This window comes from Prionailurus bengalensis, chromosome A1 (assembly GCF_016509475.1).
Source record: "Prionailurus bengalensis isolate Pbe53 chromosome A1, Fcat_Pben_1.1_paternal_pri, whole genome shotgun sequence".
Lineage (NCBI taxonomy): Eukaryota > Metazoa > Chordata > Mammalia > Carnivora > Felidae > Prionailurus > Prionailurus bengalensis.
Genome location: NC_057343.1, coordinates 105,874,517 through 105,900,070, shown reverse-complemented (window position 1 = coordinate 105,900,070; position 25,554 = coordinate 105,874,517). Strand labels below are relative to the sequence as shown.

The following is a 25,554-nucleotide window of genomic DNA, read 5'->3' as shown; positions in this document are numbered from 1 at the left end:
CATATACACATGAAATAAAAAATATTTAAAATATTTTGTAAAAACAAAAAAGGATAAAAGTTTCCCAGAAAATGGAGATGAAAGTTGCCCGACTGAGTACAAACACCTCATAGACAATGGACTATTCATCTGTGCTGAGGAACTGGAGCCTAACCATCGTTCCGCATACTCCAGGTGTGACACCAGTGACTTTTCAATCTTAGACCAGCTGTTGAATCTCCCTATAAGTTCTGGGGATCCAAGCAGAGAGTAACGTCTTTGTGAAAACGTATCAGCAGGCATGAGGCCGTATACAATATACATATACTATGAATATATCTAAAAAAGAAACAACCATCAGAAGGCCTGGATCCTTTGCTAACTTTCACTCTAGAGTTAAATATTTGCCAAGAAGTAAGCTTCTTCCACTTCAGATCTTTAAAGTTACGTTATAGAAGTGACCACCCAGCCTCAATAAAAGAGAATATGGATTATCATACCAATGACTACACCACGTGAGATAAAGGCAATCTCCCTGCAACTTCAGATATTCCTCTGGAAATAACACGCGCATTGTTTACCCTACCTGAGAACCACCTGTATTTGTATAGCAATCACAGTTGAAAGATACTAAGAGTACAGGGCCGAGCCCCAAAGGCAGGGTCTGTTGACATAATTAGGTGGTAACTCTCCAACTCCCAAAGTTCTTTTGACGATAAGAAAGAAAGAGACACCTCTTGCTCTGTAGGAAACTCCTTTTCAGTTTGTTTTCTAGTAATTGCCTAGTTTATTCCCTTCCTGCTGTTCAGTGGTTACTTTATTTAGGGACAGTAGAGGATTTTTACCTGGTGCCATAGGCTTAAACACTTCTGGAAAAGTGGCTGAGCACCTGCACCCGAGACGAGTAGATGCGTATTAACTATTTTATAAAACAAATGACTCCAGGATGGCTTGCAACTGCTAATAACCTCCCTGGAACAGCCCAGCACTGCTGGATTGTCCCTTTCCACTGTTAGTTCATATGCAAAGTGGTAGGATATTGCCACCTTTGCTCAAATGCAAGAAAATCAGAAGATGCTGTGACCTGAAAGTGCTGGTACTTCCAGCTCCAGTTGGTTTCAGAGGAAACTTCCGGTGGCTTTCACCGGCTACAAAATAGATGACATGTGTCTTGTACTGTTTGACTTATTCCTTTCCTCAAGATAACACTCAGGATCTTTCACTTCTCCTTGCCTCTGAATAGGCTGCTCCTTCTGCTTAGATCTCTCTCGTGCTCACCTCCATTTTCACTTGGCCATATTGGAATCGTCATTCACTTCCCCATATTGGAATCATCAACTCAGCTATCATGCCATGCCTGAAGGCTTCCCTGAGGAATCCTCATCTCCAGCCTGGGTAAGGGATGGTTCCTCTGAGTTCTTACAGTAATTTTTGATGATTGCCATCATCCCATATGGCATAATGTGCAATATATCCTAGGTATGGTTAGCCTCTTTCTTAAAGCAGTGGTTCTGAATTTGGGTTATATGTTAGGATGATGTCAGTACATAGCCCTTCACATTATGTTGGACTCACCACACATGTAACTACCATCTGCTCCACCCAAGACTATGACAATGTCATTGAGTACATTCTTTATGCTGTGCCTTTTATTCCCATGACTTACCCATTCCAGAGTGGGAAGTCAGTATCTCCAACTCTCCTGCAGCTATTTTGCCCATCACCCTGTTTCCCTTCTCTCTTGACACTTATCAGTTTGTTCTCTGTGTTTATAGGTCTGATTCTGCTTTTTCTTTGTTTACTCATTTGTTTTGCTTTTTAGATTACACATGTAAGTAAAATCACATGGTAGTTGTCTCGGTCTGACTTATTTCACTTAGCACAACACCTGTCCATCCATCATCCTTTCTTATGGCTGTGTAATATTCCATTGTGTGTATGTGCGTGTGTGTGTGAGAGAGAGAGAGAGACACACACAGAGACAGAGAGAGGGAGGGAGAGAGAGAGAGAGAGAAAGACTTATATCAGTGGACACTTAGGTCGTCTCTATATCTTAGCTATCATGAACAATGCTGTAATAAACATTGGCATGCATAAATCTTTTTGAATTACTGTTTTTGTTTTCTTTGAGTAAATACTCATTAGTAGAATTATTGGGTTATATGGTATTTCTATTTTTAGTTTTTCAAGGAATCTCCATATTGTTTTCCACAGTGGCTATGCTAATTTATATTACCACCAACAGTGTATGAGCGTTCGTTTTCCTCCACATCCTCACCAACACTTGTTATTTCTTGCCTTTTTGATTTTAGCCAGTCTGACAAGTATAAGGTGATATCTCTTGGTTTTTATTTGGATTTCCCTCATGATTGGTGATGTTGTGCATCTTTTCATGTGTCTCTTGGCCATCTCTAGGTGTTCTCTGGAAAAATGTGTGTTTAGGGCCTCTGCCCAGGTTTTTTTGCTTGTTTGTTTGTTTTTTGGTTGTTTGTTTGTTTTTGAGAAAATCAGAATAAAGCACTTTTATAGTGGTAATTAAAACTTGAAACTCATGTGTAGTTCAGGGAGGTGGGTGTGGGAGGTAGGCAGCAAAAATTTTCCTCACCACATCATTACAAGGGAGAGCAAAGTGTTGAGAGGGGGAGGAAAAGCCAAGAAACACTGAAATCAGCAGGGGGAGCTGAATATCAAAAACCAGGAGATACTGAAGCTGTGATGACCAGCATCATTTCCTCAAGACAACACTCAAGGGTGTGTCAGGATGGCTGGGCTTTCATCGGGTGTTAAGTGTCTACAAACAGCACCTTCAATTTAAACTTTCGATTAAAGTTCTTAAAATTTAGGAAGCAGAGCTTGGATAGCTACGAGATTACAATAGTCCTGAATATCCATTAGAAAAACCACAAGGTGGGAGAGAAAACAAAAAGTGAGGCCACAAAGGCGGCTTCAGAGGTCCCTGCAGGCCAGGGTGCAGATCCGTGTAGTTTCCAACACTGCAGTGAGAACTATCTGTCTTCAAAAGGCAGAGGGTTTGGGGCACTTAGGTGGCTCAGTCAGTTAAGCATCTGACTCTTGATGTAGGCTCAGGTCATGATCTCATGGTCCGTGAGATTGAGCTCCATGACCAGCTCCAAGCTGAGAGTACAGAGCTTGCTTGGAATTCTCTCATTCCTTCTTTTTGGCCCTCCCTGCCTCCGTCTCTCTCTCTCTATCAAAATGAATAAATAAACTTTAAAGAAAAAAAGGCAGAGGGTTTAAGGGGAGGCTCGGGTGGGGCAATGGAGGCAAAGGCTCTCCCCCTCTCTGCTTCAGTTTTGGGTAGGGCTTTTAATTCAACCTATGTACATCTGTCAACTTAAAGAGGAATTTGTCCCTCAACAGCATCTCAAAATCTCTTACAGCTTTGTATGGCAGCAGCAAGAATGTTTAATGAATAATAGATAAAAATTTCACCCAGAAAAACAAAATAAAATAAAGATTCTTGCATCCTCCTTCCCCCACCAATTCCTATTCTGAAGTTAACCCATTACTTGTGCTGTTAATACTTGACTAATACTTAAATGGAAACCTAGATCTAAAAGATTGAAACTGAAACTTCACCCCAACAAGAAAATGAAAGAAAATGAATAACTTGAGGTTTATGGCATATAGTTTAGGTCAACACACGTATGAGGAGAAAGAGAAAGAGCAAAGCCATGGGGACAGAACACTTTCATTCGGTATCAATGCTTATCTAAAGAATGTAGTGGATGGGGCTCCTGAGTGGCTCAGTCGGTTAAGCATCTGACTTTGGCTCAGGTCATGATCTCACAGTTCGTGAGTTCGAGCCCCACATCAGGCTCTGTGCTGACAGCTCCGAGCCTGGAGCCTGCTTCGGATTCTGTGTCTCCCTCTCTCTCTGCCCCTCCCCTGCTCATGCTCTCTCTCTGTCTCAAAAATAAACATACATTAAAAAAATTTAAAAAAAGAAAGAAAGAAAGAAAGAAAGAAAGAAAGAAAGAAAGAAAGAAAGAAAGAAAGAAAGAAAGAAAGAAAGAAATGTAGTGGAACAATCAGGAAAAGCTCCACACGACTGGCAGATTCGTGTGTGCACCTCTGGAGGCACCACATCCTTCCATGGCACATCCAAGAATGGAGTACTCAGGGAAGATGCCATTCCTGTCATTCCAATTTCAGAAGCTCCATGTCAAGGACAAAAACAAGAGTGGCATTTGGTGGGGTGATGCCTGGGTGCCTAGGAGCACTGTAGTCATAGTCTGGGGAGATATTTTGGCTCTCTGACCCATACTTATGGGGGCAACGCCTTCTTTCTAGCCTCAGATCATCTCCTGCTTCCCTAGCATAAACTTAAAGCGCTTCTTTCTGTTCTGGAATGGATCAAATTTCTTTCTATCTTCAAGAATCCCTGTGTCGTGCACCACACAGGTCTGGCCATGCTTTGGGACAGTAGCCCATCTCTGGGGGAGATAGTCTCCACCTGCACGTTCTAAGACTGCAGTGGTGAGGGATGCTGGGAGGGCAGGCGAGCCACATGGACAGACAGCAGACCTGGAGGTGATTCCTGGCCTCATGACCCATGCTCGCTTTTTAATCATCTAGTTGTTTATTTTTTCACTGTTGAGTTGTATACATTCTTTATATATTTTAGATATTAACCCCTTACAGGATAGATTATTTGCAAATGATTTTGCAAACCTTCATTCAGTAGGTTGCCATTTTGTTTCATTGATGGTTTCCTTTGCTGTACAAAAAAAATTTTATTTTGATGTAGCCTTTGCTTTTGTTTCCTTGCCTTAGGAGACATATCTACAAAAATGTTGCTGTGGCCAATGTCGGAGGAATTACTGCCTGTGTCCTCTTCTAGGATTTTTACGAATTCCAGGTCTCTCAGGAATTTAGGTCTTGAATCCATTTTGAGTTTTTTTGTGTAGGTATGGTGTTAGAAAGTGGTCCAGTTTCATTCTTTTACATGTAGTTGTCCATCTTTCCCAGCACCATTGTTTGAAGAAACTGTCTTTTCCTGCAGTGTATATTCTTGGCTCATTTGTCATTGAGCATAGTGTTTTCAAAGTTCATCTTTCTTGTAGCATGAATCAGTACCTCATCTCTTTTTAGGGCTGTTACCAAACTGGTAACTACTAAATTAGTATAAATAACTGATAATATCACACTGTTGCCTTTCTTTAACAGATTAAATTCAGGCATAGCAAAGGACAAGATTTTTTTTTAATTTTTTTTTAACGTTTATTTATTTTTGAGACAGAGAGAGACAGAGCATGAACAGGGGAGGGTCAGAGAGAGGGAGACACAGAATCTGAAACAGGCTCCAGGCCTTGAGCTGTCAGCACAGAGCCCGACGCGGGGCTCGAACTCATGGACTGCGAGATCATGACCTGAGCCGAAGTCGGCCGCTTAACCGACTGAGCCACCCAGGTGCCCCGCAAAGGACAAGATTTAAAGAAACAAATAGCAAGGAGTAACTCAATCACTTTTCCCAGGCTATGGTTGAATCTCCCTCAATTTTTTGTGTCTCAGAACCCACAGCTGACCTAGTTAAGCCCGCCGAAGGACCCAGATTCTGGGTTTGGCAGGTGTTGTGCTATTCTTTTTGCCTTCCAGGCATTTTGAACAATTTCCTTAGGGTAGAAGTTTCCCAACTTTATGGGTCCTCACCTCAAGCTGGAAATCTAAAATTCTCTTGCCACTTTCCTTGCACCCTCAGGTCAGACTTGAGACCTCCTCTTCACCAGTTAGAAGCATCCATGCCACAATTCATGTCAGAACCATTTCAGATGCCCTCCACTCACAGCAGAAATATCCTGTACAGAAGGAGGTTCTACTGGAAGCTTCCAGGGCTGGCCTCAGAGTTACTAGGTGGGGTGATGCAGTGGTGGACACTTCCACTGGGAAGTTCTGTGGTACGATTAGAGCATCATCCCCAACTTTAGTTTCCAAGCCTGGTCCTCTGGAGAGAACCTTCTGGAGAGTCTTGGGAGTTACTCCTGATCTTCAGTTAATTCTTTTTTTGCTTAAATTCATTAGAATGTGTTTCTGTTAAATGAGAGTAGGATTGCTATCACAGGACTCTACCTTAGAAACCCTGTTGGTGTTGAACTGTGAGGAGAAGATTGCCCCCTAATTCACTGATTAGCTTTAGGGCCATGACAGACCTCTTTTGCAGAAAAGCCCTTGTTTGCATGGCTTAAGTTGACAAATACTCTTTATCTCTCAGAATGTAAAAAATTTCACAGGTGCAGTCTGAATGATTGTGATGTTTGACACTAGTAAAGTATTAATCCACACAACAGTATATTGGTTTCTGAGATACTCTCAGCTGACCACTAACTCTGAATCATAATTTCTTTGCCAAGTCCATCAGGCTTATAAGTTCAGGTAGTCTTATCTCTTAATCACCCTCCTCAACCCACTACCTTTGTCAAACACATATGGAATGTACCACAATGGCCTTAAAATGCATTGTCTAATTGCTATATCTGAGCATCAATGATGGATGGAAAGTTTTGAGAAAAAATATAAATCTGTAATTTTTGAACTTTGTATGGACATGTTTTGTAGTTAATAACATCTGATAAGAATATACTGAACCATTGATTTTGACAAATTCCTTCTTATACTTTTCTATATGAAGACACTCCCCAGACTCCAATGGGCAATGTAGAAGGCCTATAAGGACATAGTTTTTGTGATGCTAAAGGTAAATTCCATGCAGGAACCTGTCAGTATATGGAAATTATGTTAAACCTCATTATCTCTCCACCCCCCTCCAACCTCAAATGGACTACTGCACTGATCTAGCCTTATGTACCACCTTTGGAGTCTCTTAGAGCATTCAGAAATGAAATCCAGGAGGAGGAAGGTAGTATTTCAGTTGATGTTCTGGTATTTTCCCTTTATCTACCTTAGGTTTATTTTGCTTTGGCATGTGTGACAGTCCACAGAAAATGTCAAAAATATCAATCAGCTCTCCCTAAAATATATTGAAGATGATGATACAATAGCTTCCAAGGCACATGGCATATGCATATACCAGAGGAGCCTAAGAATACACCTGTGAACATACCATTTCAGAGTGAGAAACACTTGCCTGAAGTCTTACTACCATGCATTTTTAGGGTGACATGTGGGCATTGCGAGAAGAGAGACCCTGTTGTCATAATATTTATTCATAAGGCTGTAGGAAATTATGTTTTTAGGTTAAAAGTTTTCTCAGATCATGGTCTCAGACATAAAAATAAAACAAATAAAAACCCATCCATGAAGAGGAATCAAAATGAAAGCATCTTAATAAAATGAATTTGCCATACTTAAAGAAGATTTTGAATATGGTTGTTTATCCTTAATACTGTTTGAGGGCACACAGATACATAAGACATAAATGGGAGAGCAGTGGGAGCCAAGTAGCATGTGATCTCATTGGCATGAATTTCCAAAGGGGTCAGACTTCAAACCGACCAGCAAAAGATCAATTTGCTAGGAAGTCATTTTGAAGACTAAGTTCTTACTTATCCTAAGATCTATGGCCAAATGGCAAATTAATGCCCCAGGGAACACACTTTTGGAGAGGTCATAGAAGCATCCTCTGAGTCCCTCATCAACTAAACTTTGACCTTGTCCAAATCATACATGTCTGAGCATTTAACATGCTAGTTGGTCAGGCTAAAATCCACTTCAATCCTAGGTTTCCATCCAGGGTAACTTTTATCTACAACTGTGACTAGCTAAACATAGCGGCCCTTTAAGGGTTACCGTGATCCAGCTCTTTAATTACTTTGGTTACTGCATGAGCTCTATCTCTGGGGATGAGTGTGTTTCAGGCATGGAATATTGTTGAGGGGGAAACATTCCCATGAGCTCAAGCTGGACATAACTTGTTTTTAACACTTAATGTAAACATCTAGTTGTATTCTCATTAGCAATTCTGCAAAGCAGAATAATGCCTCCCATTCTCATTTCCACCTATTCCCTCCTCAGAGCTTCCAGTCTGACTGTATGCATTGTTCTGGCCCCCACTTCTACCCTGGTGTATAATGCATTTTCCCCAAGGCCAGCAAGAGCCTCCCTGTTTGATCGCCAAGCCTCCTCCTCCTGCTTCTCTGAATCCTTCCTCTTAACCAGTTCTTCCATGAGGACAAACCATAACAATTTGCACCCAGGGCTCCCTGCACCCACGAAGCCTGAAGCATATGAGACTGGCTTGTACGATTAACAAAAATAGTTGAAGAATGAACAATTAATAACTATTTCTTATGGTTTTATATCCCCTAACCTCTTCTTGAAGTCTTGTGACTTACTTGTATCCTTTCTATGAGAAGCTCAAGTCCTCCTTAGATCCTGTAACACAATATAGCCATACATTTTTAATGAAAAAAGTTTAAAAGGTGTGGAGTTATTATTTTAGGTTTCATTTTTGAAATGACTCATACCTAAACCATTTAGCAACTCTGTGGCCTGTTATCCTTCTTGGAGAAATCACACCCATTTAGATGAGTCTGTGTAAATCATTTATTTATATGGTTGCTAATTGTTGTTACAGGTTCCTAGGCTATGACAATACCTTTTCATTTATAAAGGCTAAAGAGAACTCTCCTGGACATTTTTTCCTCCCTGCAATCTCCCAGTGGGGTTTATGTCAGCTCTCAATTAATGACATTTAAAACAAAGGGAAGAGATTGGGCAAAAGATAAAATTATTTATATTTGAAACATTACGAATGATAAACATCTGCACATAAGCAGTTACTTTAATTACCATTTAAAATTAGAAACAACTTCCCTTTTTTATTTTTCAAAATAGGCTATTGACATCATCAGTAATTTTTAGGAAACTATATTAAAATTTATGTTTAAAAAGTAAATTCTTAATAATTCTGAGGTTTCTCATTCAACTCAATTGTGGCTGCTTCTGTTCTAGCGGAATTCTTGGCAGTTTCTGAGAAAGGGAAGGCTAAACAGAATAAGGACAGACTAAAACAAGGCAAACTGGTGAAATCAGGAAAGTAAAGAATATAACATCAAAAAGGTGTGTGCTCACTGACTCTCCTCTCCCCTCCACTGGTTTTCCCACTAGATTTACATTAATGTTTCCAGAAATGTGCATCCAAAAATGAATGTCAAAGAAACTTTGGCTAAACCAGTTGCATTTCATTTAGCACTACACAGGAGGAATATGCATACTCAAAACTCCCAGTTGGGATTTTTTCCTTAAGGGGTCAAGCAAGCATTGGACAGAATCAGGTAGGATGGCATTTCCTTGGGGCTGAGAAAGTAAAGGTTAGAAAGTCAAAGGTGGAGGGACAAGAGTGTGGTCAGAATCACCTCTAAGCTTCATAGATGATCTTTTCCAGTTGCAAAATTTCTCAGCAGTAGTTTTCCATTCCCTGTGGCATTGACATCTGCCTAACACAATCACTGTGTTCTTGCTCAAGCAATGGTGAACAGAAATGCCTGTATTAGTTCCTCTGGGCTTCTCTAGGCACATGAAGAGGGTCTCCTACATGCCCTCCTCATGCACAAAGAATAAGTTCTCACAAGTCCTTGTAAGAATAAGTTCTTTTTTTTCATGGACATGCGCACACACACACACACACACACACACACACACGTGTGCATGTGCGGAGGTGGGGCACAGGGGGAGAGAGCATCTTAAGCAGGCTCCATGCTCAGCACAGAGTCTGACACAGGGCTCCATCCCATGACCCTGGGATCATGACCTGAGCCAAAATCAAGAGTTGGCCACTCAGCCAACCAAATGAGCCACCCTAGCACTCCAAGAAAAAGTTCTTATATGCATTAACACTTCTTTGGGTCAACAGAGACATGTATTTATTGTGAATACCATGAAGTACTTAAGACTTAAACTCAACAAAATGGATTCTGGTACTGTTAGATAAATGTCAAAAGCATATATTGCAAGTAATGATAGGGTAATCAAGAAGAGCAGGTACAGTAATTAACGTCAACCTTAATGAGGGTGGCCTATGCCATAGGCACAATTCTAAGTCCTTTTCTTTTATAAACTTACTTTGTCCTCTCAATAATCCTATTAAGTTGGGTTCTGTGATTATTCCATTTTATAGATAAACAGGGTGTTGAATTTTCCCACCAAGAATGCCTTTAAAATTTAGCACTGAAGAAGCCAGAAGAATGTTCGCTGGGTTTTGTTTTTTGTTTTCATTTTTTGATGCTGGTGTTGTTTTTGTTGTGTTTTGTTAGTTAGCAAGCACTTATATAAAATTTACAGCATGGCAGTTACTGATCTAAGAATTTTCTAAATATGACACTAACTCTGTTAATCCTGATGACAATTTCATGAGCTAGGTTCATTTATTATAACCCTTTTTAAGTGGTAGGAGTTGAGACTCACGGAGATCAAGCAACTTACCCAAGGTAACATGACTAGAAAGCTAATAGCGTGGTGTCCTAATCCCAGGTAATCTGTTCTGAGTGTGCAGTGGGAAAAAGTCCTTACAGAAACAGGTGATGCTTAAGCATTTCTTGAATATTTAACCAACATACCCAATTTATTGGAGGGAGGAGGAGTGTGTGGGTCATGTAAAGGAGAAGTTGAGGAGAGAAGCGTGAATGCTTATCCTCTCTCTCTCTCTCTCTCTCTCTCTCAAACCTTGCTGGTGACTCTATCACACCTCATGATTGGTGTGAGAGCTCACATTTTCTCTTTTAGATGTTAATGCCTAGTATACCTAGGAATGTTGAAAGACTAATCTCTGGGGATTAGAAACATCTGAGATATGAATGAACAGTCAAAATCAATCTCAATGCTAACAGCTACAGTTAACAGTTCAGATTTTATTTTAATCAGTAATCATCATACTTCTTCACATTTAGCAACAAAATAAACTACACAATTCATGACTTTTCTACTTAACTATCCAAATATACATTTCCCTAGAACTCTTTAGGTAGTCTATAAATTTCAATAAATCCAAACTGAAAACTCATTCAGTCTCATAAAGAGAAGTCACCACTATGCCAACACCGACAATACCTTTGATCACTATAGAAAGAGAGGAAGTTGACATTCATTGATGAAGTTTTGAGCATCTGGAAAGCTTTTGGTTGAGAAGCCTGGTCTCATTAATAAAAGAACCTAAAAATAACTCAAGTAGAAAAGGAGTAGAATCTGGTGCTTTGAAATGGAAAAGAAAATAAACAAACCTGAGAGCAGGAAGTTGATTCATCCAAAACAAAGAGGGTGAGGTATTGGGTGTTCTTCAGATGGCAGGGAGAGTACTCCACTTCTACCTAGGTCCTTTGGGTAATATGACCTCAAATAGGCAGGTGTGCCAAGGGAGACTTGGCCCTGAGTGCTATATATAGCACAAGAGTTCCCACAAATCTTCTGTTAAAACTTAGCACTGAACGACAAGAACCATAAGTCTTTGAATGGGTCCATAGGCATTCAGAACAGAAAAATAGCAGCCACAATGAACTAGAATATAGTGTTTGTCCCCTCTCCACTTTGGATAGTAAAATCCTTGGGGTACCTATGCAAACCTCAGGGAGGAAAGAAGACCATTCTTCCTAACAATAATGGAGACCAAATTTCTGGCTAACAATCACAGTAGGGGCCTGAATCAGACTTGATTTTACTTAAGCAAAAAAAAAAAAAAAAAGTTATATTTTGTACATTGAACATCGTGAAATTAGACATGGAGGCAAATTGTACATTCTTTTCAGACCTTTTGATTGTCTGGTATTTAATGCATAAACTTTAATCTCAACTTTTACCCGGTTTGGTGATAGTAGTGGTAGTAATAATAATGAACCAATTTCTGATTCCTCTGGGGTCCAATTGTAAATACTTACAGATCCAGGTGAAGACAAATGACTTAAACACTGGTGTGGCAGAATCTGATCCATACTTCCCACTTCTTCCTGGGTGTAGAGCCAGACTACCTTTCCTGGCATTCCCTGCCATTACTGTGGCCTCACAACTAAGCGTTAGCCAATGAACGTGAGCAGAAGTGAGGTACACCACTTGCAGTTTTGTAGTTCCCCCGTATCTGTGGTTTTGTTTTCCATGGTTTCGGTCACCTGTGGCCACCCATGGTCTCAAAGCAGCTGATCCTCCTTCTGACATATTGTCAGAAGGTCAGGAGTAACCTGACGTTACATCACAATGCCCATGTCCATTTACTTCACTTCATCTCATCATGCAGGCATTTTATCAGCTCACATCATTACAAGAAGAGGGAGTACAGTACCATAAGGCATTTTGAGAGAGAGAGGGGGAAAGAGAAACCATATTTACATAACTTTTATTATATTATTGCTCTTGTTCTTACTATTAGTTATTGTTGTTTATCTCTTTCTATGCCTAATTTATAAATTAAATTTTACCATAGGTATGTACGTATTAGAAAAAAACGTGGTATATATAGAGTTCATTACTATCTGTGATTTCAGGCATCTACGGCGGGGAGGGGGGTGGTCTTTAAACATATCCTCCACAAGATAGGGGCGGGGTGGGGGTGGGATTACTCTGTAGACCATTATAAGCTTCTGAAGCACACACCTGCATGATCTCCTCCCTTCTGGCCCGCTAGAATAGAGACGATCCCAAATCGGAATCAGAATCTACATGTGGAAGATGTCAGGGGCTTCATCAGTCTCTCAACAAGTGACCCTGAAGAACAATGAATGAGCAGAGCCTACATACCAAAAAGAGTACTCACAATAGAATGTAACTTGAATAGGCAAGAAATTTCTCTTGTGCTAAGCCACTGAAATTCTGGGGTCTATTTGTGACAACAGGTAGCATTGTTGTAATAAAATTTGAGTAGTTAAAACAACAACTACAAAAACAAACTAACTCCTTCCCACCTACAGTCACCACACAATCACGTCCTCTGTAGGGAACATCTTTCAAATTATAGAAAAGATGTAAGAAAAGAGTTGTTTAAAGTCAAAATTCAAGGTAAGGTTCATACTTAGGATACCTATAAATCTGTTTCATTTGCCACACAAAGTAGTCTATTTTATTTTAATTAGTTGCCAACATTTATAAGTGGAAAAATTCCCCACAAAAATCTAGACTTTCATCTTCTGAAAAACTTGGTAAGGTGAGCTTTATTCTCCTTCTTATGTATGATAGGCACCCTGCAGACCCACATGACTTGTTCTGGCCATACTCTCTCTTTTGCATTACTTATTTGGCCTTTGAATGTAGTTGTATGTTACTGCTGGATTATCAGAAATAGCTGGGGATTTAGAAAACACACAATACCAACTAGACTATAACTACAATGAGGAGAGCCTACTTGAACCATTTACATGTTATATCCTTGGCTTCTTTTGATGGGAGTCCTAAAACAGTCACATAAAATTTATAACTGCATTTGTTGATTTGAGATTACTGATTTTTTTGCCTCATAACTATCTCTCTCAGTATTCCCTATATGAAATCCAACATAAAGTCTCGTTTCAGAATTAGCTCACTAGAAAATAATTAGTAATATCTCCTCCACCAATACAATAAGAACTACTCATCTGTTATTTTCTCCATTTTGCCTTTACCATTAAGACCATCATAGTTATATTTCTTTCAAGTATACTCTATGGAAAGTTATGACTTAAACTTGCAGGTTCTACTTTTTCTCCTTTCATTGCTATTTTATTTCAATATGTTTGTTCTCACTTATAGTTATTTATGTACTTAAAATTCATCTGTTTCATACATACATTTATTATAAGCCACCTCAAATTCTTTGTGAAGTTAAATAGAGTATAAATAAATAAGTATAGTTAAATTAAACATTATTGTTAATGTTTAATAACAGTATAAAATTATATCAGGAGAACATAAAATTTAATATTCGTATCCATTTGAGATATATTTTTTGTTTTTGTTTCTTGCCTTTTGAAAATAGGGGAATATTATTAATAAATAATTTCTTAGAATCTTTTCTAGATGATTTGCTGCCAACTAGAGGAGCATACTTAATTTGCTGTTGTTTCATTTGTTTTCTAAAATGCACATAGAGAAGCAACTATCATATACACATAGATAGGTTCTCTTATTTACTTGGTCATTTGTTTAACAAGGCATTTACTGAACACTTACTTTGTATCAAGAACTATGTGAGACTAAAGCCAAGTCTCGGAACTTGGGGACTCAACTATTACGGTGGAATAAAGAGTAAAGAAAAGATCGGTAGAATATGCACTGGAAGAAAAGACAGTTTCTGCCTCAGGAGTCAAGAGAAGCATGTCACTTGAGGGAGATGCACCTCAGGTTTTGAAAGGCATGCAGTGGGTGAAGCACAGGGAAGGGTCCACCTTGGGAAGGGATGGAACCTAGAACCTAGGAGAATCTTGAGTGAATCCCGGATCCTCAAAGCATGTCCCTGCTGAATGTCAATTGTCAGTAGAAGGCAGGGGACAAGGTCAGGAGGTTAAACCATCAAAAGAAAAGTGGTAGGGATCTGGTCAAGGTCCTTTCTTGACATGATGGCCAATACCCTGTTATTGTTAATAAGCAGTCATTGAGAGATTTAAGTAAAATACTTATATTATTGGATCGGTGTAGTCAATGGAACAAACTCTGGAATCAGTCTGATTACTTCCTTTATGATCCATTGATTTAACTTGGCAATTATGCATATCAGAAAAAACTTAGAATAGCTTGAAAAGGTAAATATATTAAATTAGAGGCCACTAAAATAAATTTGAAAGATGTAGTTAAATGAATTTAACGGCGAGAAAATAAGATGGGGCAAGTGAGAAGTTTGGTTCACATTGTTCATGTCCTGACATCCTACCTAAATACTTGTTAGAGATGAGGCACAAATAACTTGACCCTGGACTTTCTTGGTAGTTAAAATAACCATTATGGAAACAAGATCCATGGAGTAAAAGCAAGCCCAGTGCTTAGTGAAGATACCAATATTCATACAGCAGAAGGCATCCTCTCTGATATAATAATAAATGTCCTCAATAACAGTCTGACACCAAGTAATAATAAACTTGATAGGACAATTTTCTTCATTTTTCTTTTTTTTTAATTTAAATTTTATTTGGTTAACGTCTAGTGCAATATTGGTTTAAGGAGTAGAATTCAGTGATTCATCACTTACATACAATACCCACTGCTCATCACAACAGGTGCCCTCCTTTGTACCCATCACTCATTTATCCCATCTCCCACCCACCTCCTTCTGTCAACCTGTAGTTTGTTCTCTATCATTAAAAGTCTCTTGGGATTTGTTTTCCTCTATTCTCTTCCTCCCCCACCCTTCCCATATGTTCATCTGTTTTATTTCTTAAATTCCACATATGACTGAAATTGTATGGTATTTGCCTTTCTCTGATTGACTTGTTCACTTAGCACAATACATTCTAGCTCTATCCACATCATTGTAAATAGAAAGATTTCACTCTTTTTGACTGCCAAGTAATACTTTACACACACACACACACACACACACACACACACATCTTCTTTCTACACTTACTGTTTATGGATATTTGGGCTCTCTCCATAGTTTGGCTGTTGTTGATAATGCTTCTATAAACATTGGGGTGCATGTATCCCTTTAAATCTATATTCTTGTATCCTTTGAGTAAATACCTAATAGTGCAATTGCTGGATCACAGGGTAGTTACATTTTTAGTTTTTTGAGGAGGTTCCATACTGTTTTACAGAGTTACTGCATCAGTTTGCATCTCCACCAACAGTGCAAGAGGGTTCCTGTTTCTCTGCATCCTTGCCAACACCTGTTGTTTCTTGTGTTGTTAATTTTAGCCATTCTGACAGGTGTGAGGAGGTATCTCATCATGGTCTTGATCTGTATTCCCTTGATGATGAGTGATGTTGAGCATCTTTTCATGTGTCTGTTAGCCATCTGGATGTCTTCTTTGGAAAAGTGTCTATTCATGTCTTCTGCCCATTTATTCACTGGGCTATTTGTTTTTGTCTTTTGGGTGTTGAGTTTGATAAGTTCTTTATAGATTTTGGATACTAACCCTTTATCAGATATGTCATTTGCAAATATCTTCTCCCATTCTATAGTCTGCCTTTTAGTTGTGTTGATTGTTTCCTTCCCTGTGCAGAAGATTTTATCTTGATGAAGTCCTAATAGTTCATGTTTGCTTTTGTTTCCCTTGCCTTTGGTGATGTGTCTAATAAGAGGTTGCTGTGGCTGAGGTCAAAAGGTTGCTGCCTTTGTTCTCTAGGATTTTGATGGTTTCCTGTCTCACATTTAGTTCTTTCATCCATCTTGAATTTATTTTTGTGTATGGGGCATTGTGTCATTCAAAGCCATTATTTTCTTGTTGATGTTCTGCTTAGATGACCTGTCCGTTGCTGTAAGTGGGGAGTAAAAGTCCCCTACTATTATTGTATTATTATCAATGAGTTTGTTTATGTTTGTTAGTAATTAATTTATGTATTTGGGTGTTTCAGGTTGGGGGCATAAATATATACAATTGTTAGATCTTCTTGATGGATATACCTCTTAATTATGATATAATGCCCTTCTTCGTCTCTACCTACAGTCCTTGTTTTAAAATCTAGTTTGTCTGGGGCACCCAAGTGGCTCAGTCGGTTAAGTGCCCAACTTCAGCACAGGTCATGATCTTGTGGTTCATTAGTTTGAGCCCTGCATTGGGCTCTGTGCTAAAAACTCAGAGCCTGGAGCCTACTTCAGATTCTGTGTTTCCTTCTCTCTCTGACCCTCTCCTGCTCATACTCTTTCTCTCTGTCTCTCAAAAATAAATAAAACATTAAAAAATAAAAATAAATAAAAGCTAGTTTGTCTGATAGAAGTATGGCTACTCCAGCTTTCTTTTAATGTCCGTTAGCATCATAGATGGTGTTCCAACCCCTCACCTTCAATCTGCAGGTGTCTTTAGGTCTAAAATGAGTCTCTTATAGTCAGCATATAGATGCATCTTGTTTTTTTATCCATTCTGACAACCTATATCTTTTTATTAGAGCATTTAGTCCATTTACATTCATAGCGATTAATGAAAGATATGAATTTAGTGCCATTGTGTTACCTGTGTTTCTGGTGATACTCTATGGAATGGGACATTTTATAAATATTCCAAAACTAAGTCATTAACATCATATCAAACCACTTCTCCCACATTCAATGAAAGCAATTCTAGAGCAACTTGATACAGTCTGGGAATTGGCTCTCTGCTGACCTCATTTACTTGAAGAATTTTAGGGTAGCTCTGTAAAAGAAAACATGAACTATATTTCAGGTACTACCCTGTGATATACTTTCTCTCATCCAAGCTTTTTAAAGCGAAATATCAAGTGACACTCCAGGTTAGACCCTAGAGTACAGTTAAGCACAGAGCTCTCTGGTAGAAATGCCCAGGTAGGCTGGGGCTAGAACTGATATCTGCTTTTGGAAATTGTGGGCCCTGAAATGATACTTTTTGAATTGAAAGAAGTATCTGCCACTTTCATTCATCCATTCAGTCATTGACTGACTGACTGAGTCATTTAACACATACTTATTGAGAACATACTATGAGGAAGACACCATGAATTAGATGCAGGCTCTACTATTAAGAAATTTATCATGTTGGATAAAGACAGAGAAACAGAAAAATTACAAGGAGATGTTTCTACCAAAGGCTTAAAAAGACATTCACCAGGAGAAGAAATGAGCTGAATAAATGTTGATAGGATATAAGATTGTCTTCAGAAAGTAATTTTCTCTTTAACTTCCTATAAAATAAACTGAATGTAGTCTAATATGAGGTACTTTATTCCATAAGTTTATTAACCACAACCCTATAAAAATTGTGGATCAGTTTTACTGAAACAGTTCATTTTGTAATAACTTTTAATAAGTTTTTTGAACCTTTGTGTCAGGCACGTTGCTATTTCTTGTGTATCACCCCACTTCACACATTTGTATACCTTCTTAAAGCACCCTGTGAAGCTAAGTAATGTTATTAGCTTCTTACCACAAATAAGAAGAACAGAACTTGCGGAACCTTTGTCAGGTCCTTCAAGCCCAGTGCCTAGTTCTCCATTACTACCCTTGTCTCTGGCAGGAAACAGATAATAGGACCTTTTAAACTGCCCTCATGATCTATAACAATAGCTTATCTTTCTTTTCTCTACAGTGGGAGGGCATGATACTCATCTTAAATCTTAAGTGGTTTTAATTCTTAAGAAAAAAATGATTAAAATATTACTTGTATTAGATTCTTTTAGCAATAGTATAGGATGAGTTCTGTGTGAGCATTAATGGCTAGGTTAATGCAGCTCAGAATCAAAAGGGGGAAAATGCTGTGAATAATCTTGCACTATTCTCATTTGATTTTTTTAAAGTTTTTAAAATGTGTATTTATTTGTTTTGAGAGAGAGAGAGAGAGAGAGAGAGAGTTGGGAAAGGGCAGAGAGAGAGGGAGAAAGAGAATCCTAAGCAGGCTCCACACTCTGAGTGGAGCCTGACACAGGGCTTGATCCCATGACCCTGGGATCATGACCTGAGCTGAAATCAGGAGTCAGACACTTAACTTTCTGAGCCACCCAGGTGCCACTCTAATTTGATTTTTTTGACAAGCAGATGGAGATTATAATAAAGATCTGTACTAGAATATTTGGGACTCTAAAATTTGTACATTCCTTTAATAAAATGTTGGTGTGAGAAGCCTGTGATTATCAAGTAAGGCACCAAAATAAGTACTTGAAGAAATGCATAGGTAACTAATAAATATTCACAAAAAAGTGAAAGGACTATACTCTGTGTCCAGTTAGGTGGCTAGACAAAGATCAGGCACATGCAATGGTCCTAAAGAGCGAGGGTGGTTTGGGTGTTTATTCAGCTTAAACTTAGTCATCATCTATAGAAAATGAAGAAACAGCATGAAAATCTGGTTGAGGAGAAAGTGAACCTCCTGGGTGTTGGCCAGAATCTAGGCTTGGAAGATGTGATTGACCAAATTCATGCCATAGGTCTATGTGCCTGCATCTGCCCTCACTAGGAGATCCAACAGCTAAGATTAGTGCCTCCCACAGTAATTTATTGTGCCTTGGATTTCTAGGCAAAAATTAAAAAAAGAGAGAGATAAGTTTAATAACATCCTGATAGAGTTCCAAAGTTTTATTTTGAATATTGCTTTGTCAGTATGCTGGAAATTAGCTATTTAGCCACGTCTTACTGGGCCAGGTCTGCTAAATGGCTCACAGTTCAGAGAGCACCAATTCTAAGTTATGAGCAACTTGCTGGTATGAAATGAGAGCTCAAACCCTTTCCTCTTCCAAGTCCTCAGAGAAGTTTGGCAGTAACACTCACCAATGGGATTTGAAAGCCTCTGTTATTCTTCTCTTTTAACCTCTCCAGATCAAGCATATAGGAGATGAACCATGGAATAACCACATACAGGGTTCAAATGAGGGGCCAAATAGTCATCCATTCCAGACAAACTAACCAAAGAAGGTAGACTGTAGGGAGGGGTTGAGTAAAATATAATCAACTAATGCAGTAAAAATATTCCTGAGACTTATCACACACGGAGCCATGTTGTGTTCATAAATAATCACTGAGGGATCTTCCATTTTGATAAACATGTCTGCCTCTAAAAGAATGGCTCATAGGACAATAATTTCCCCATTCCTCATTGGCTTCAGGTAGGGCACCATTAGATCCTACTACCAAAGTCCCTCAGGGTGATTAACAGCCACGAGGTCGATAGAATACAATAAAGTTAAAAGATCGTAAAAACCAGTTGTTGACACACTGGCTTATGTGTATGTGCATACGTATTCAGCAAAAATTCTGAATTAAAAGTGAAAAAAAGTGAAATTAGGGCTGCCTGGGTGGCTCAGTCAGTTAAGTATCTGACTCTTGATTTCAGCTCAAGTCATGACCTTACAGTTCATGATATTGAGCCCTGCGTGGGCTCCGTACTGAGAGCATGGAACCTGCTTGGGATTCTCCGTCTCCCTCTCCCTCTGGCCTTTCTCTGCTCATGTACTTATGTGTGTGTGCTCGCTCTCTCTCTCTGTCTCTCTCTCTCTCTCTCTCAATCAATTGATCAATCAATCAATAGTGAAATCAAACTTATGAAACAGGGGTCCTAGAGTCAAAATATCTATAATTCGAGTGTTTGCTTTGCTACCTACTAACTGTTGGCTGTGAGCAGGCTTCTTACTGTCTTTGACTCTCACTTTCTTCATCTGATAGAAGAGTAGTAATGCCTGCTTCACAGGATTGTTGTGAAAAATAAATGACATAGTGTGGTGGGAGCATTTAGGAAACTATAAATTGTTAAATGACTCGAAGCTGTTATTCATTACTGTCACTTTATCGTAGCATTAGTCATGACAAACTTCAGGAATGAAATGATACTTTTAGAGTACATGGAAGTCTGGGCTTTGGTTGAGAAGAGCAGGGAGACTGTTTCTGTTTGGCTCATCATTTGAACAAACATGTCCAGTGTGCCACATTCCCAGCTTGCTGTACTAAGAATCAGGCCTGGAGATGTTTCTTAGAATCAGGAACATGAGGACAGAGAAGCTGACCCCCAACAGCAAGATGCTAGTCAGGACCCATGGTTTTGGTAAGAACAGAGGGTCTAGGCTGGAAGTGGGGGTTTTACTGGACAATACAGCACTTCTCAGACATCAGCCATCATCACAATTACTGGTAAGACTTTAAAAATACATACTGCTGGATCACACTCCCATTGCTTCCGGTTCTGGCGGTATGAGATGAGGCCACAAAATTCGCAATTCAAACAAGTACCAGGGACCAGATGAATCTAGTCCAGGGACCACTCTTTGAGAACTACATGGACAGCATAAGAATTACAGCTTCTCGCCTCTAAAACCCTGATCTGATTCTCACAAGTTTAAAGGAAAAGGGAATTTCCTTTAAGCTAATTAGGATTGTTGGACGGTTCCTAAAATGGACAGGAATCAGATTCATAAGTAGACTGGAACTAGAACAATTCTGGTCCCAAAGGCACAAACCCCTTCATCATGATGCCTGGGCATCTCTGGTAGGATCTATCAGTTCCAAATGTTCTTCGTCTCTTGCTTCACCTGAATTAATATTCAGAATCCAATTGGCTTAGAGAACATGCCCACTCCTCAGCTACTAGATGATAGGGTACTTTGAATTACAGTTCCAAGACGGTGCATCATGGAAGAGACACAGCTGAAAAGGATATCAGGGTACTGTTTCCAAAGATGTTAATGTATGCTCATGTAGCCAAGAAACAACATTAATAATGAAAACAGTCCATGTCTTCTATCACAGTAGGAAAAGATCAATTAACAGAGGGCCTGGAATTCTAGGGAAGAGGAGTTTGCACTTGATCTAACCTGAGGAATCCTGTAGATTCTTAGAAAGTAGTTGATAGCTTCCTTACTGGAGGAAAGGAAGAAATGAAATAAAGTCTTCAGGAAAATTATCTTAAGCACTCATGTTGGCACCCCCCCCACCCCATGCTTTTATTTTCCTGACTCTGAGCTTCACGACCATTGCTTCCAGGTTTAAGTATGTCCTCAGGAACTATAGATCAGGAGCTTCTGTTTTCAAAGACACACTCATCTAACCTACAGCTTGAATCATGCTGTACAGTTCATTGGAATGGTTCCTTCTTCTAGATATTCTTAACTCTTTTACTTTATTGGAAATATTTCAAGCATACAAGATAGTATTAAAAATAACACCCCAGTGTCTATTTCCCAGTTAGCCAGATTTCTCTTTTTGAAATAATCCCATTGAATGTTGTAGAACTTTTAGCCATGGTCGGGTCTGGGGAGTAACCAGATCAGGAGATGGGCGGGCCATTGAGATGGAAGTAAGGCAAAGGGACAAACCTCTGGGTTACTGCAGATATTCAGGGCGTCAATGACAGAGTGGATAGACAAGGATGACTACTTATACTCTCAAATACTAAAAATAGTGAAGCAATGGATTCAACAATTTGGAAGACATTCATTTTAAAAGGATATTTTTCCTTAAGATACCTAGTCCTGGCTCAAATTGCCCTAACATGAACAAGTACCTTTGAGCAGTTATAAACATTTGCTTCAAATATTTGTTAATCCTATGTAGGTTTCTAAATAGATAAGTAATCGTGTGGGAAGGATTGATAAAAACACCTTGGGCAGACTAGCCCTGTGGGTGCCTCTGAGTAGGTACCTATGTGTGCACTCATGACCGTTTGTAATCTTTGAGAAGTATAAGCTGTAACTACATAAAGTTAACAAGATGAGATTTTAATCTTCAAAATATTAGCAGTGATAACTCAGTCTGAAATGTTTAGGCTTCTGTCTTCTCTCCATTTTATAGCTATGAATTTAATTGTACAAAAATATACTTCAATTCTTGGGTTTTAGACAAGTGAACTCTGAATAAAAGGAGGCCTCAAGGTTGTTACTTTTCATGTAAAGATCATCATTTCCTTTAGGTGTTCTTTTTACTTCTTTTGAAATAGGGGTTTCCCAGAATGGTGTTTACTTTTGCTGCTGCTTTTTCATTCTATTTTCATTCTAAGATATCATTACCTTTTGTCCCATCCATGTTACACCTTGAAAGTATCAATTTCAGATTACAGTAGCACCTTATGTAACTGGCATTTTTTTAAGAAATACAATTTCAAAGCAGGCTCTTATCAATGCCAAAATCACTTTATTTTTAATTTAGCCATTTCAGTAATTCACTTCAGTGAAATATGAACAAGGCATTGAACCAGACACTATGCAAAGCATAAAGATAAACAGACTTGCTCCCTGTTCTCCAGGAGCTCACAGTCTTGGGGAAGAGCTAGCTCATCACTCAATTCTCTTGTGGGCCATAGTGTGACAAGTAACAAAAAAGAAGTGTAGAGATGTGCTGTGAAAGTGCCAAAGAAAGGGAGATTACTTCTGGTTTGATGGTCAGGAGAAACTTCCTGAAAGGAAAAATTTTGATAAAGAATGGGGGAAATATGTCATTCTTCATTAAAATTGTTGGTGGGGACAGACATTCCAGGCAGAGAGAAACCATGAGCAGAACCCCTAGGGCAGGAATGCATGGGCATTCCTGGGAGTCATAGATGTGTGATACAGAGCAGGATGGAAAAGGGGACACGCTCTCATTTTCAGTGTGATAAATGCCACGGTCAGGAGGATGGACTTTATTCTGGAGTAATGGGTGACCATTGTCTTACTCTAGGCTTTGGAATAGGGGAAATTACACGATTAGAGAAAAATTCAATTCACTTTAGCAAATGTATTGAGTGGCTGCAATGTGCCTGGCCCTCTACTTGAGATAATGGATGCAGAGAACCATTCTTGATGGTGCCCTCAGTGACCTTCAAGTCTAGTAGGAGACAGAAATATCAACAGATAATGTCAATAAAAAGTAGTATTTTGAGCTAAAATAGATGTAGATACAAGAGGCTGTCAGAGCCCAGAGAAGGTTTTCTGGGGGCTAAGGGAGAGCTTAATCCCTGATATCAGTCTTGCAAGAAGAGTAAGAATTATTTGGATAAAGAGCAGAGGGAAGGATAGTCCAAAACCAAGACAACACAGAGAGCAAACTCACAGGGCACCAACTGACATGGGATGTGTAAAGAGAGACAGCAGTGTCATTGTGTTGGCTCATTCAGTGGGAGGCAGAGAGAGGTTGGGGAAAGAAAGAGGGAGACGAGGGGGTAGGGATGGTCCTTTGGAAACCTCTTTCAGAGTAGAGGCAGGGAAGCCAGTGGACTACTACACGATCATATCCTACAGTAGTGTTACATTTAGGAGGTATGGTCTGAACAGACATTCCACACTTTACACATGACTCCCGAACAGGGCGATTCAAGTTCATACTTGAATAATGTATTCCTAGTATTAATAATACTGTATTCTCAATATTAAAACTTCCAAGAAACTTCCAGTGTCCTATTCCAGAAGGACCCTTCCCCATCTACAGAGTTCCATTCTACCACCTTGGTCCTTCACTCCCTGTTCTCTTCTCTGGTACTCCAAACGGTTTCATCCTCCCTTTCAGTGTTACTCTTTGGCTCTGTTTGGTTTTCTGCCCCCACCCCGCAGACTCACACATGGATTTTATCCTTTCTCTCCTCTGCAAACAGAACTTGATGGTGTGAAAGCAAGAGGGCTACGTGGTGATTTGGGTTGTGGTGAGGAACAGTGGGAGGTCCTGAACTCGAATATGTTAATAATGTGGGGTCAGTAGCAGTAAGATATAAGATGATCGTGAAGAGTTAGAGATAGGGCAGTTTGATGGCAGAGCAGACACAAAAGTGAGATAACTTTTAGAAACATACTCACAGCCTGACGACTAACTTAACGTGGAATGAAGACAGAGAAAGGTAGGATTTTAATACTGTTTGGTAGTTTGGATCTAGAATAAATTACAGTCGTGCAATATTATTTGCCATGACCAGGTTTTCAAAAAGAGGGGCACATTTAAGAGATAGGATTAGAAGATGATAAATTTGACTTTGTATATGCTGAGCCTGGGGTGTCAGCAAGATATTCAAGTCATATTTAGCAAGCACAGTGCTTTAATTTGATGCAATATGCTAGCAGTCTCCAAACTTGTGTGATTAAAACAGCATTTATGGTCATTGGAAAACAACATACTATTGCCCTTTCTTTAAGATTGATTATACACTGGTAAGTCTTACAGCCACTAAACCCATCTAATTTAACTTCATTTCCAATGTCTCTCCCATTTATTTTCCAGAATACCTCTTAACATCATTTGGAATGTTATTTTCAGGAACACTGTCTTAAGAAATGCTCATTACAGCACTAAGGAGGTGTAATTAGGGGATGATTAAGATAGAAAGAATTTGATGGGGGTGGTGGGGGTTGTTTATTTGCATGGAAGTGAGAGTTTAAGCATTATGAACTGATGAATCACTCAGAGTGAATGGAGAGAGAAGGAAGATTGCAGAAAGAACCTCTATAAACACCATTTGATACGTGAAATGGCATGTGGAGAACATAATTTGGAAAGACAGCAAACTGTAATAGCAAAAGCATGGGTTTCAGAATTGACATGTGTGACAAGTGATCTAAGCTTGATTATTCAGTTTTATTACCTGAAAATAATGCCCACCTTGTTGGGTTGTGTCAAGATTTAAAAGAGAAAATAGGTGAAGCATGTACCACACAGTTAGACACATAATCTACTCTCATAAACACTATTAACTAATATTTTCATTTAAATCTTCTTGATGAGTTGAAGCAAAGCTTCTGTGATCACACTGCTCTATTAAAATCTGAACATGGAGCACTTACACAGAAGAGATCTCAGTTGTTGATGTTAATACCCTAATACAAGAAAGAAATCCCAGCTCAGACAAACCTGGGCCAGGAACAGCATGGTACAGGAATAGAATCTGCAGAAGCTAGGCAATGGAGGAAGACACCACAGGAATTTCCTGAAGGCGTCTGTGACTGTTTCTTTAATCAGCTTTTCATGAAGAGATGCTGGAAGCTAATATCAGAACCTTACTGAACAATCTGCTCTCCTTAAAAAATTTCTGAACTCAACCCACCCTGGGCGAATGGCTGTAGGTATCAATCTGGCATGAGGAGACATCCTCTGGC

General features: G+C 39.2%; 1 protein-coding gene across 1 annotated transcript in view; it reads right to left on the bottom strand.

The window, feature by feature from the left end:
- Positions 1-25,554, bottom strand: part of CCDC192 (coiled-coil domain containing 192) — a 213,119-nt gene that overhangs the window by 125,199 nt on the left and 62,366 nt on the right. The gene's annotated exons all lie outside the window — the stretch shown is intronic.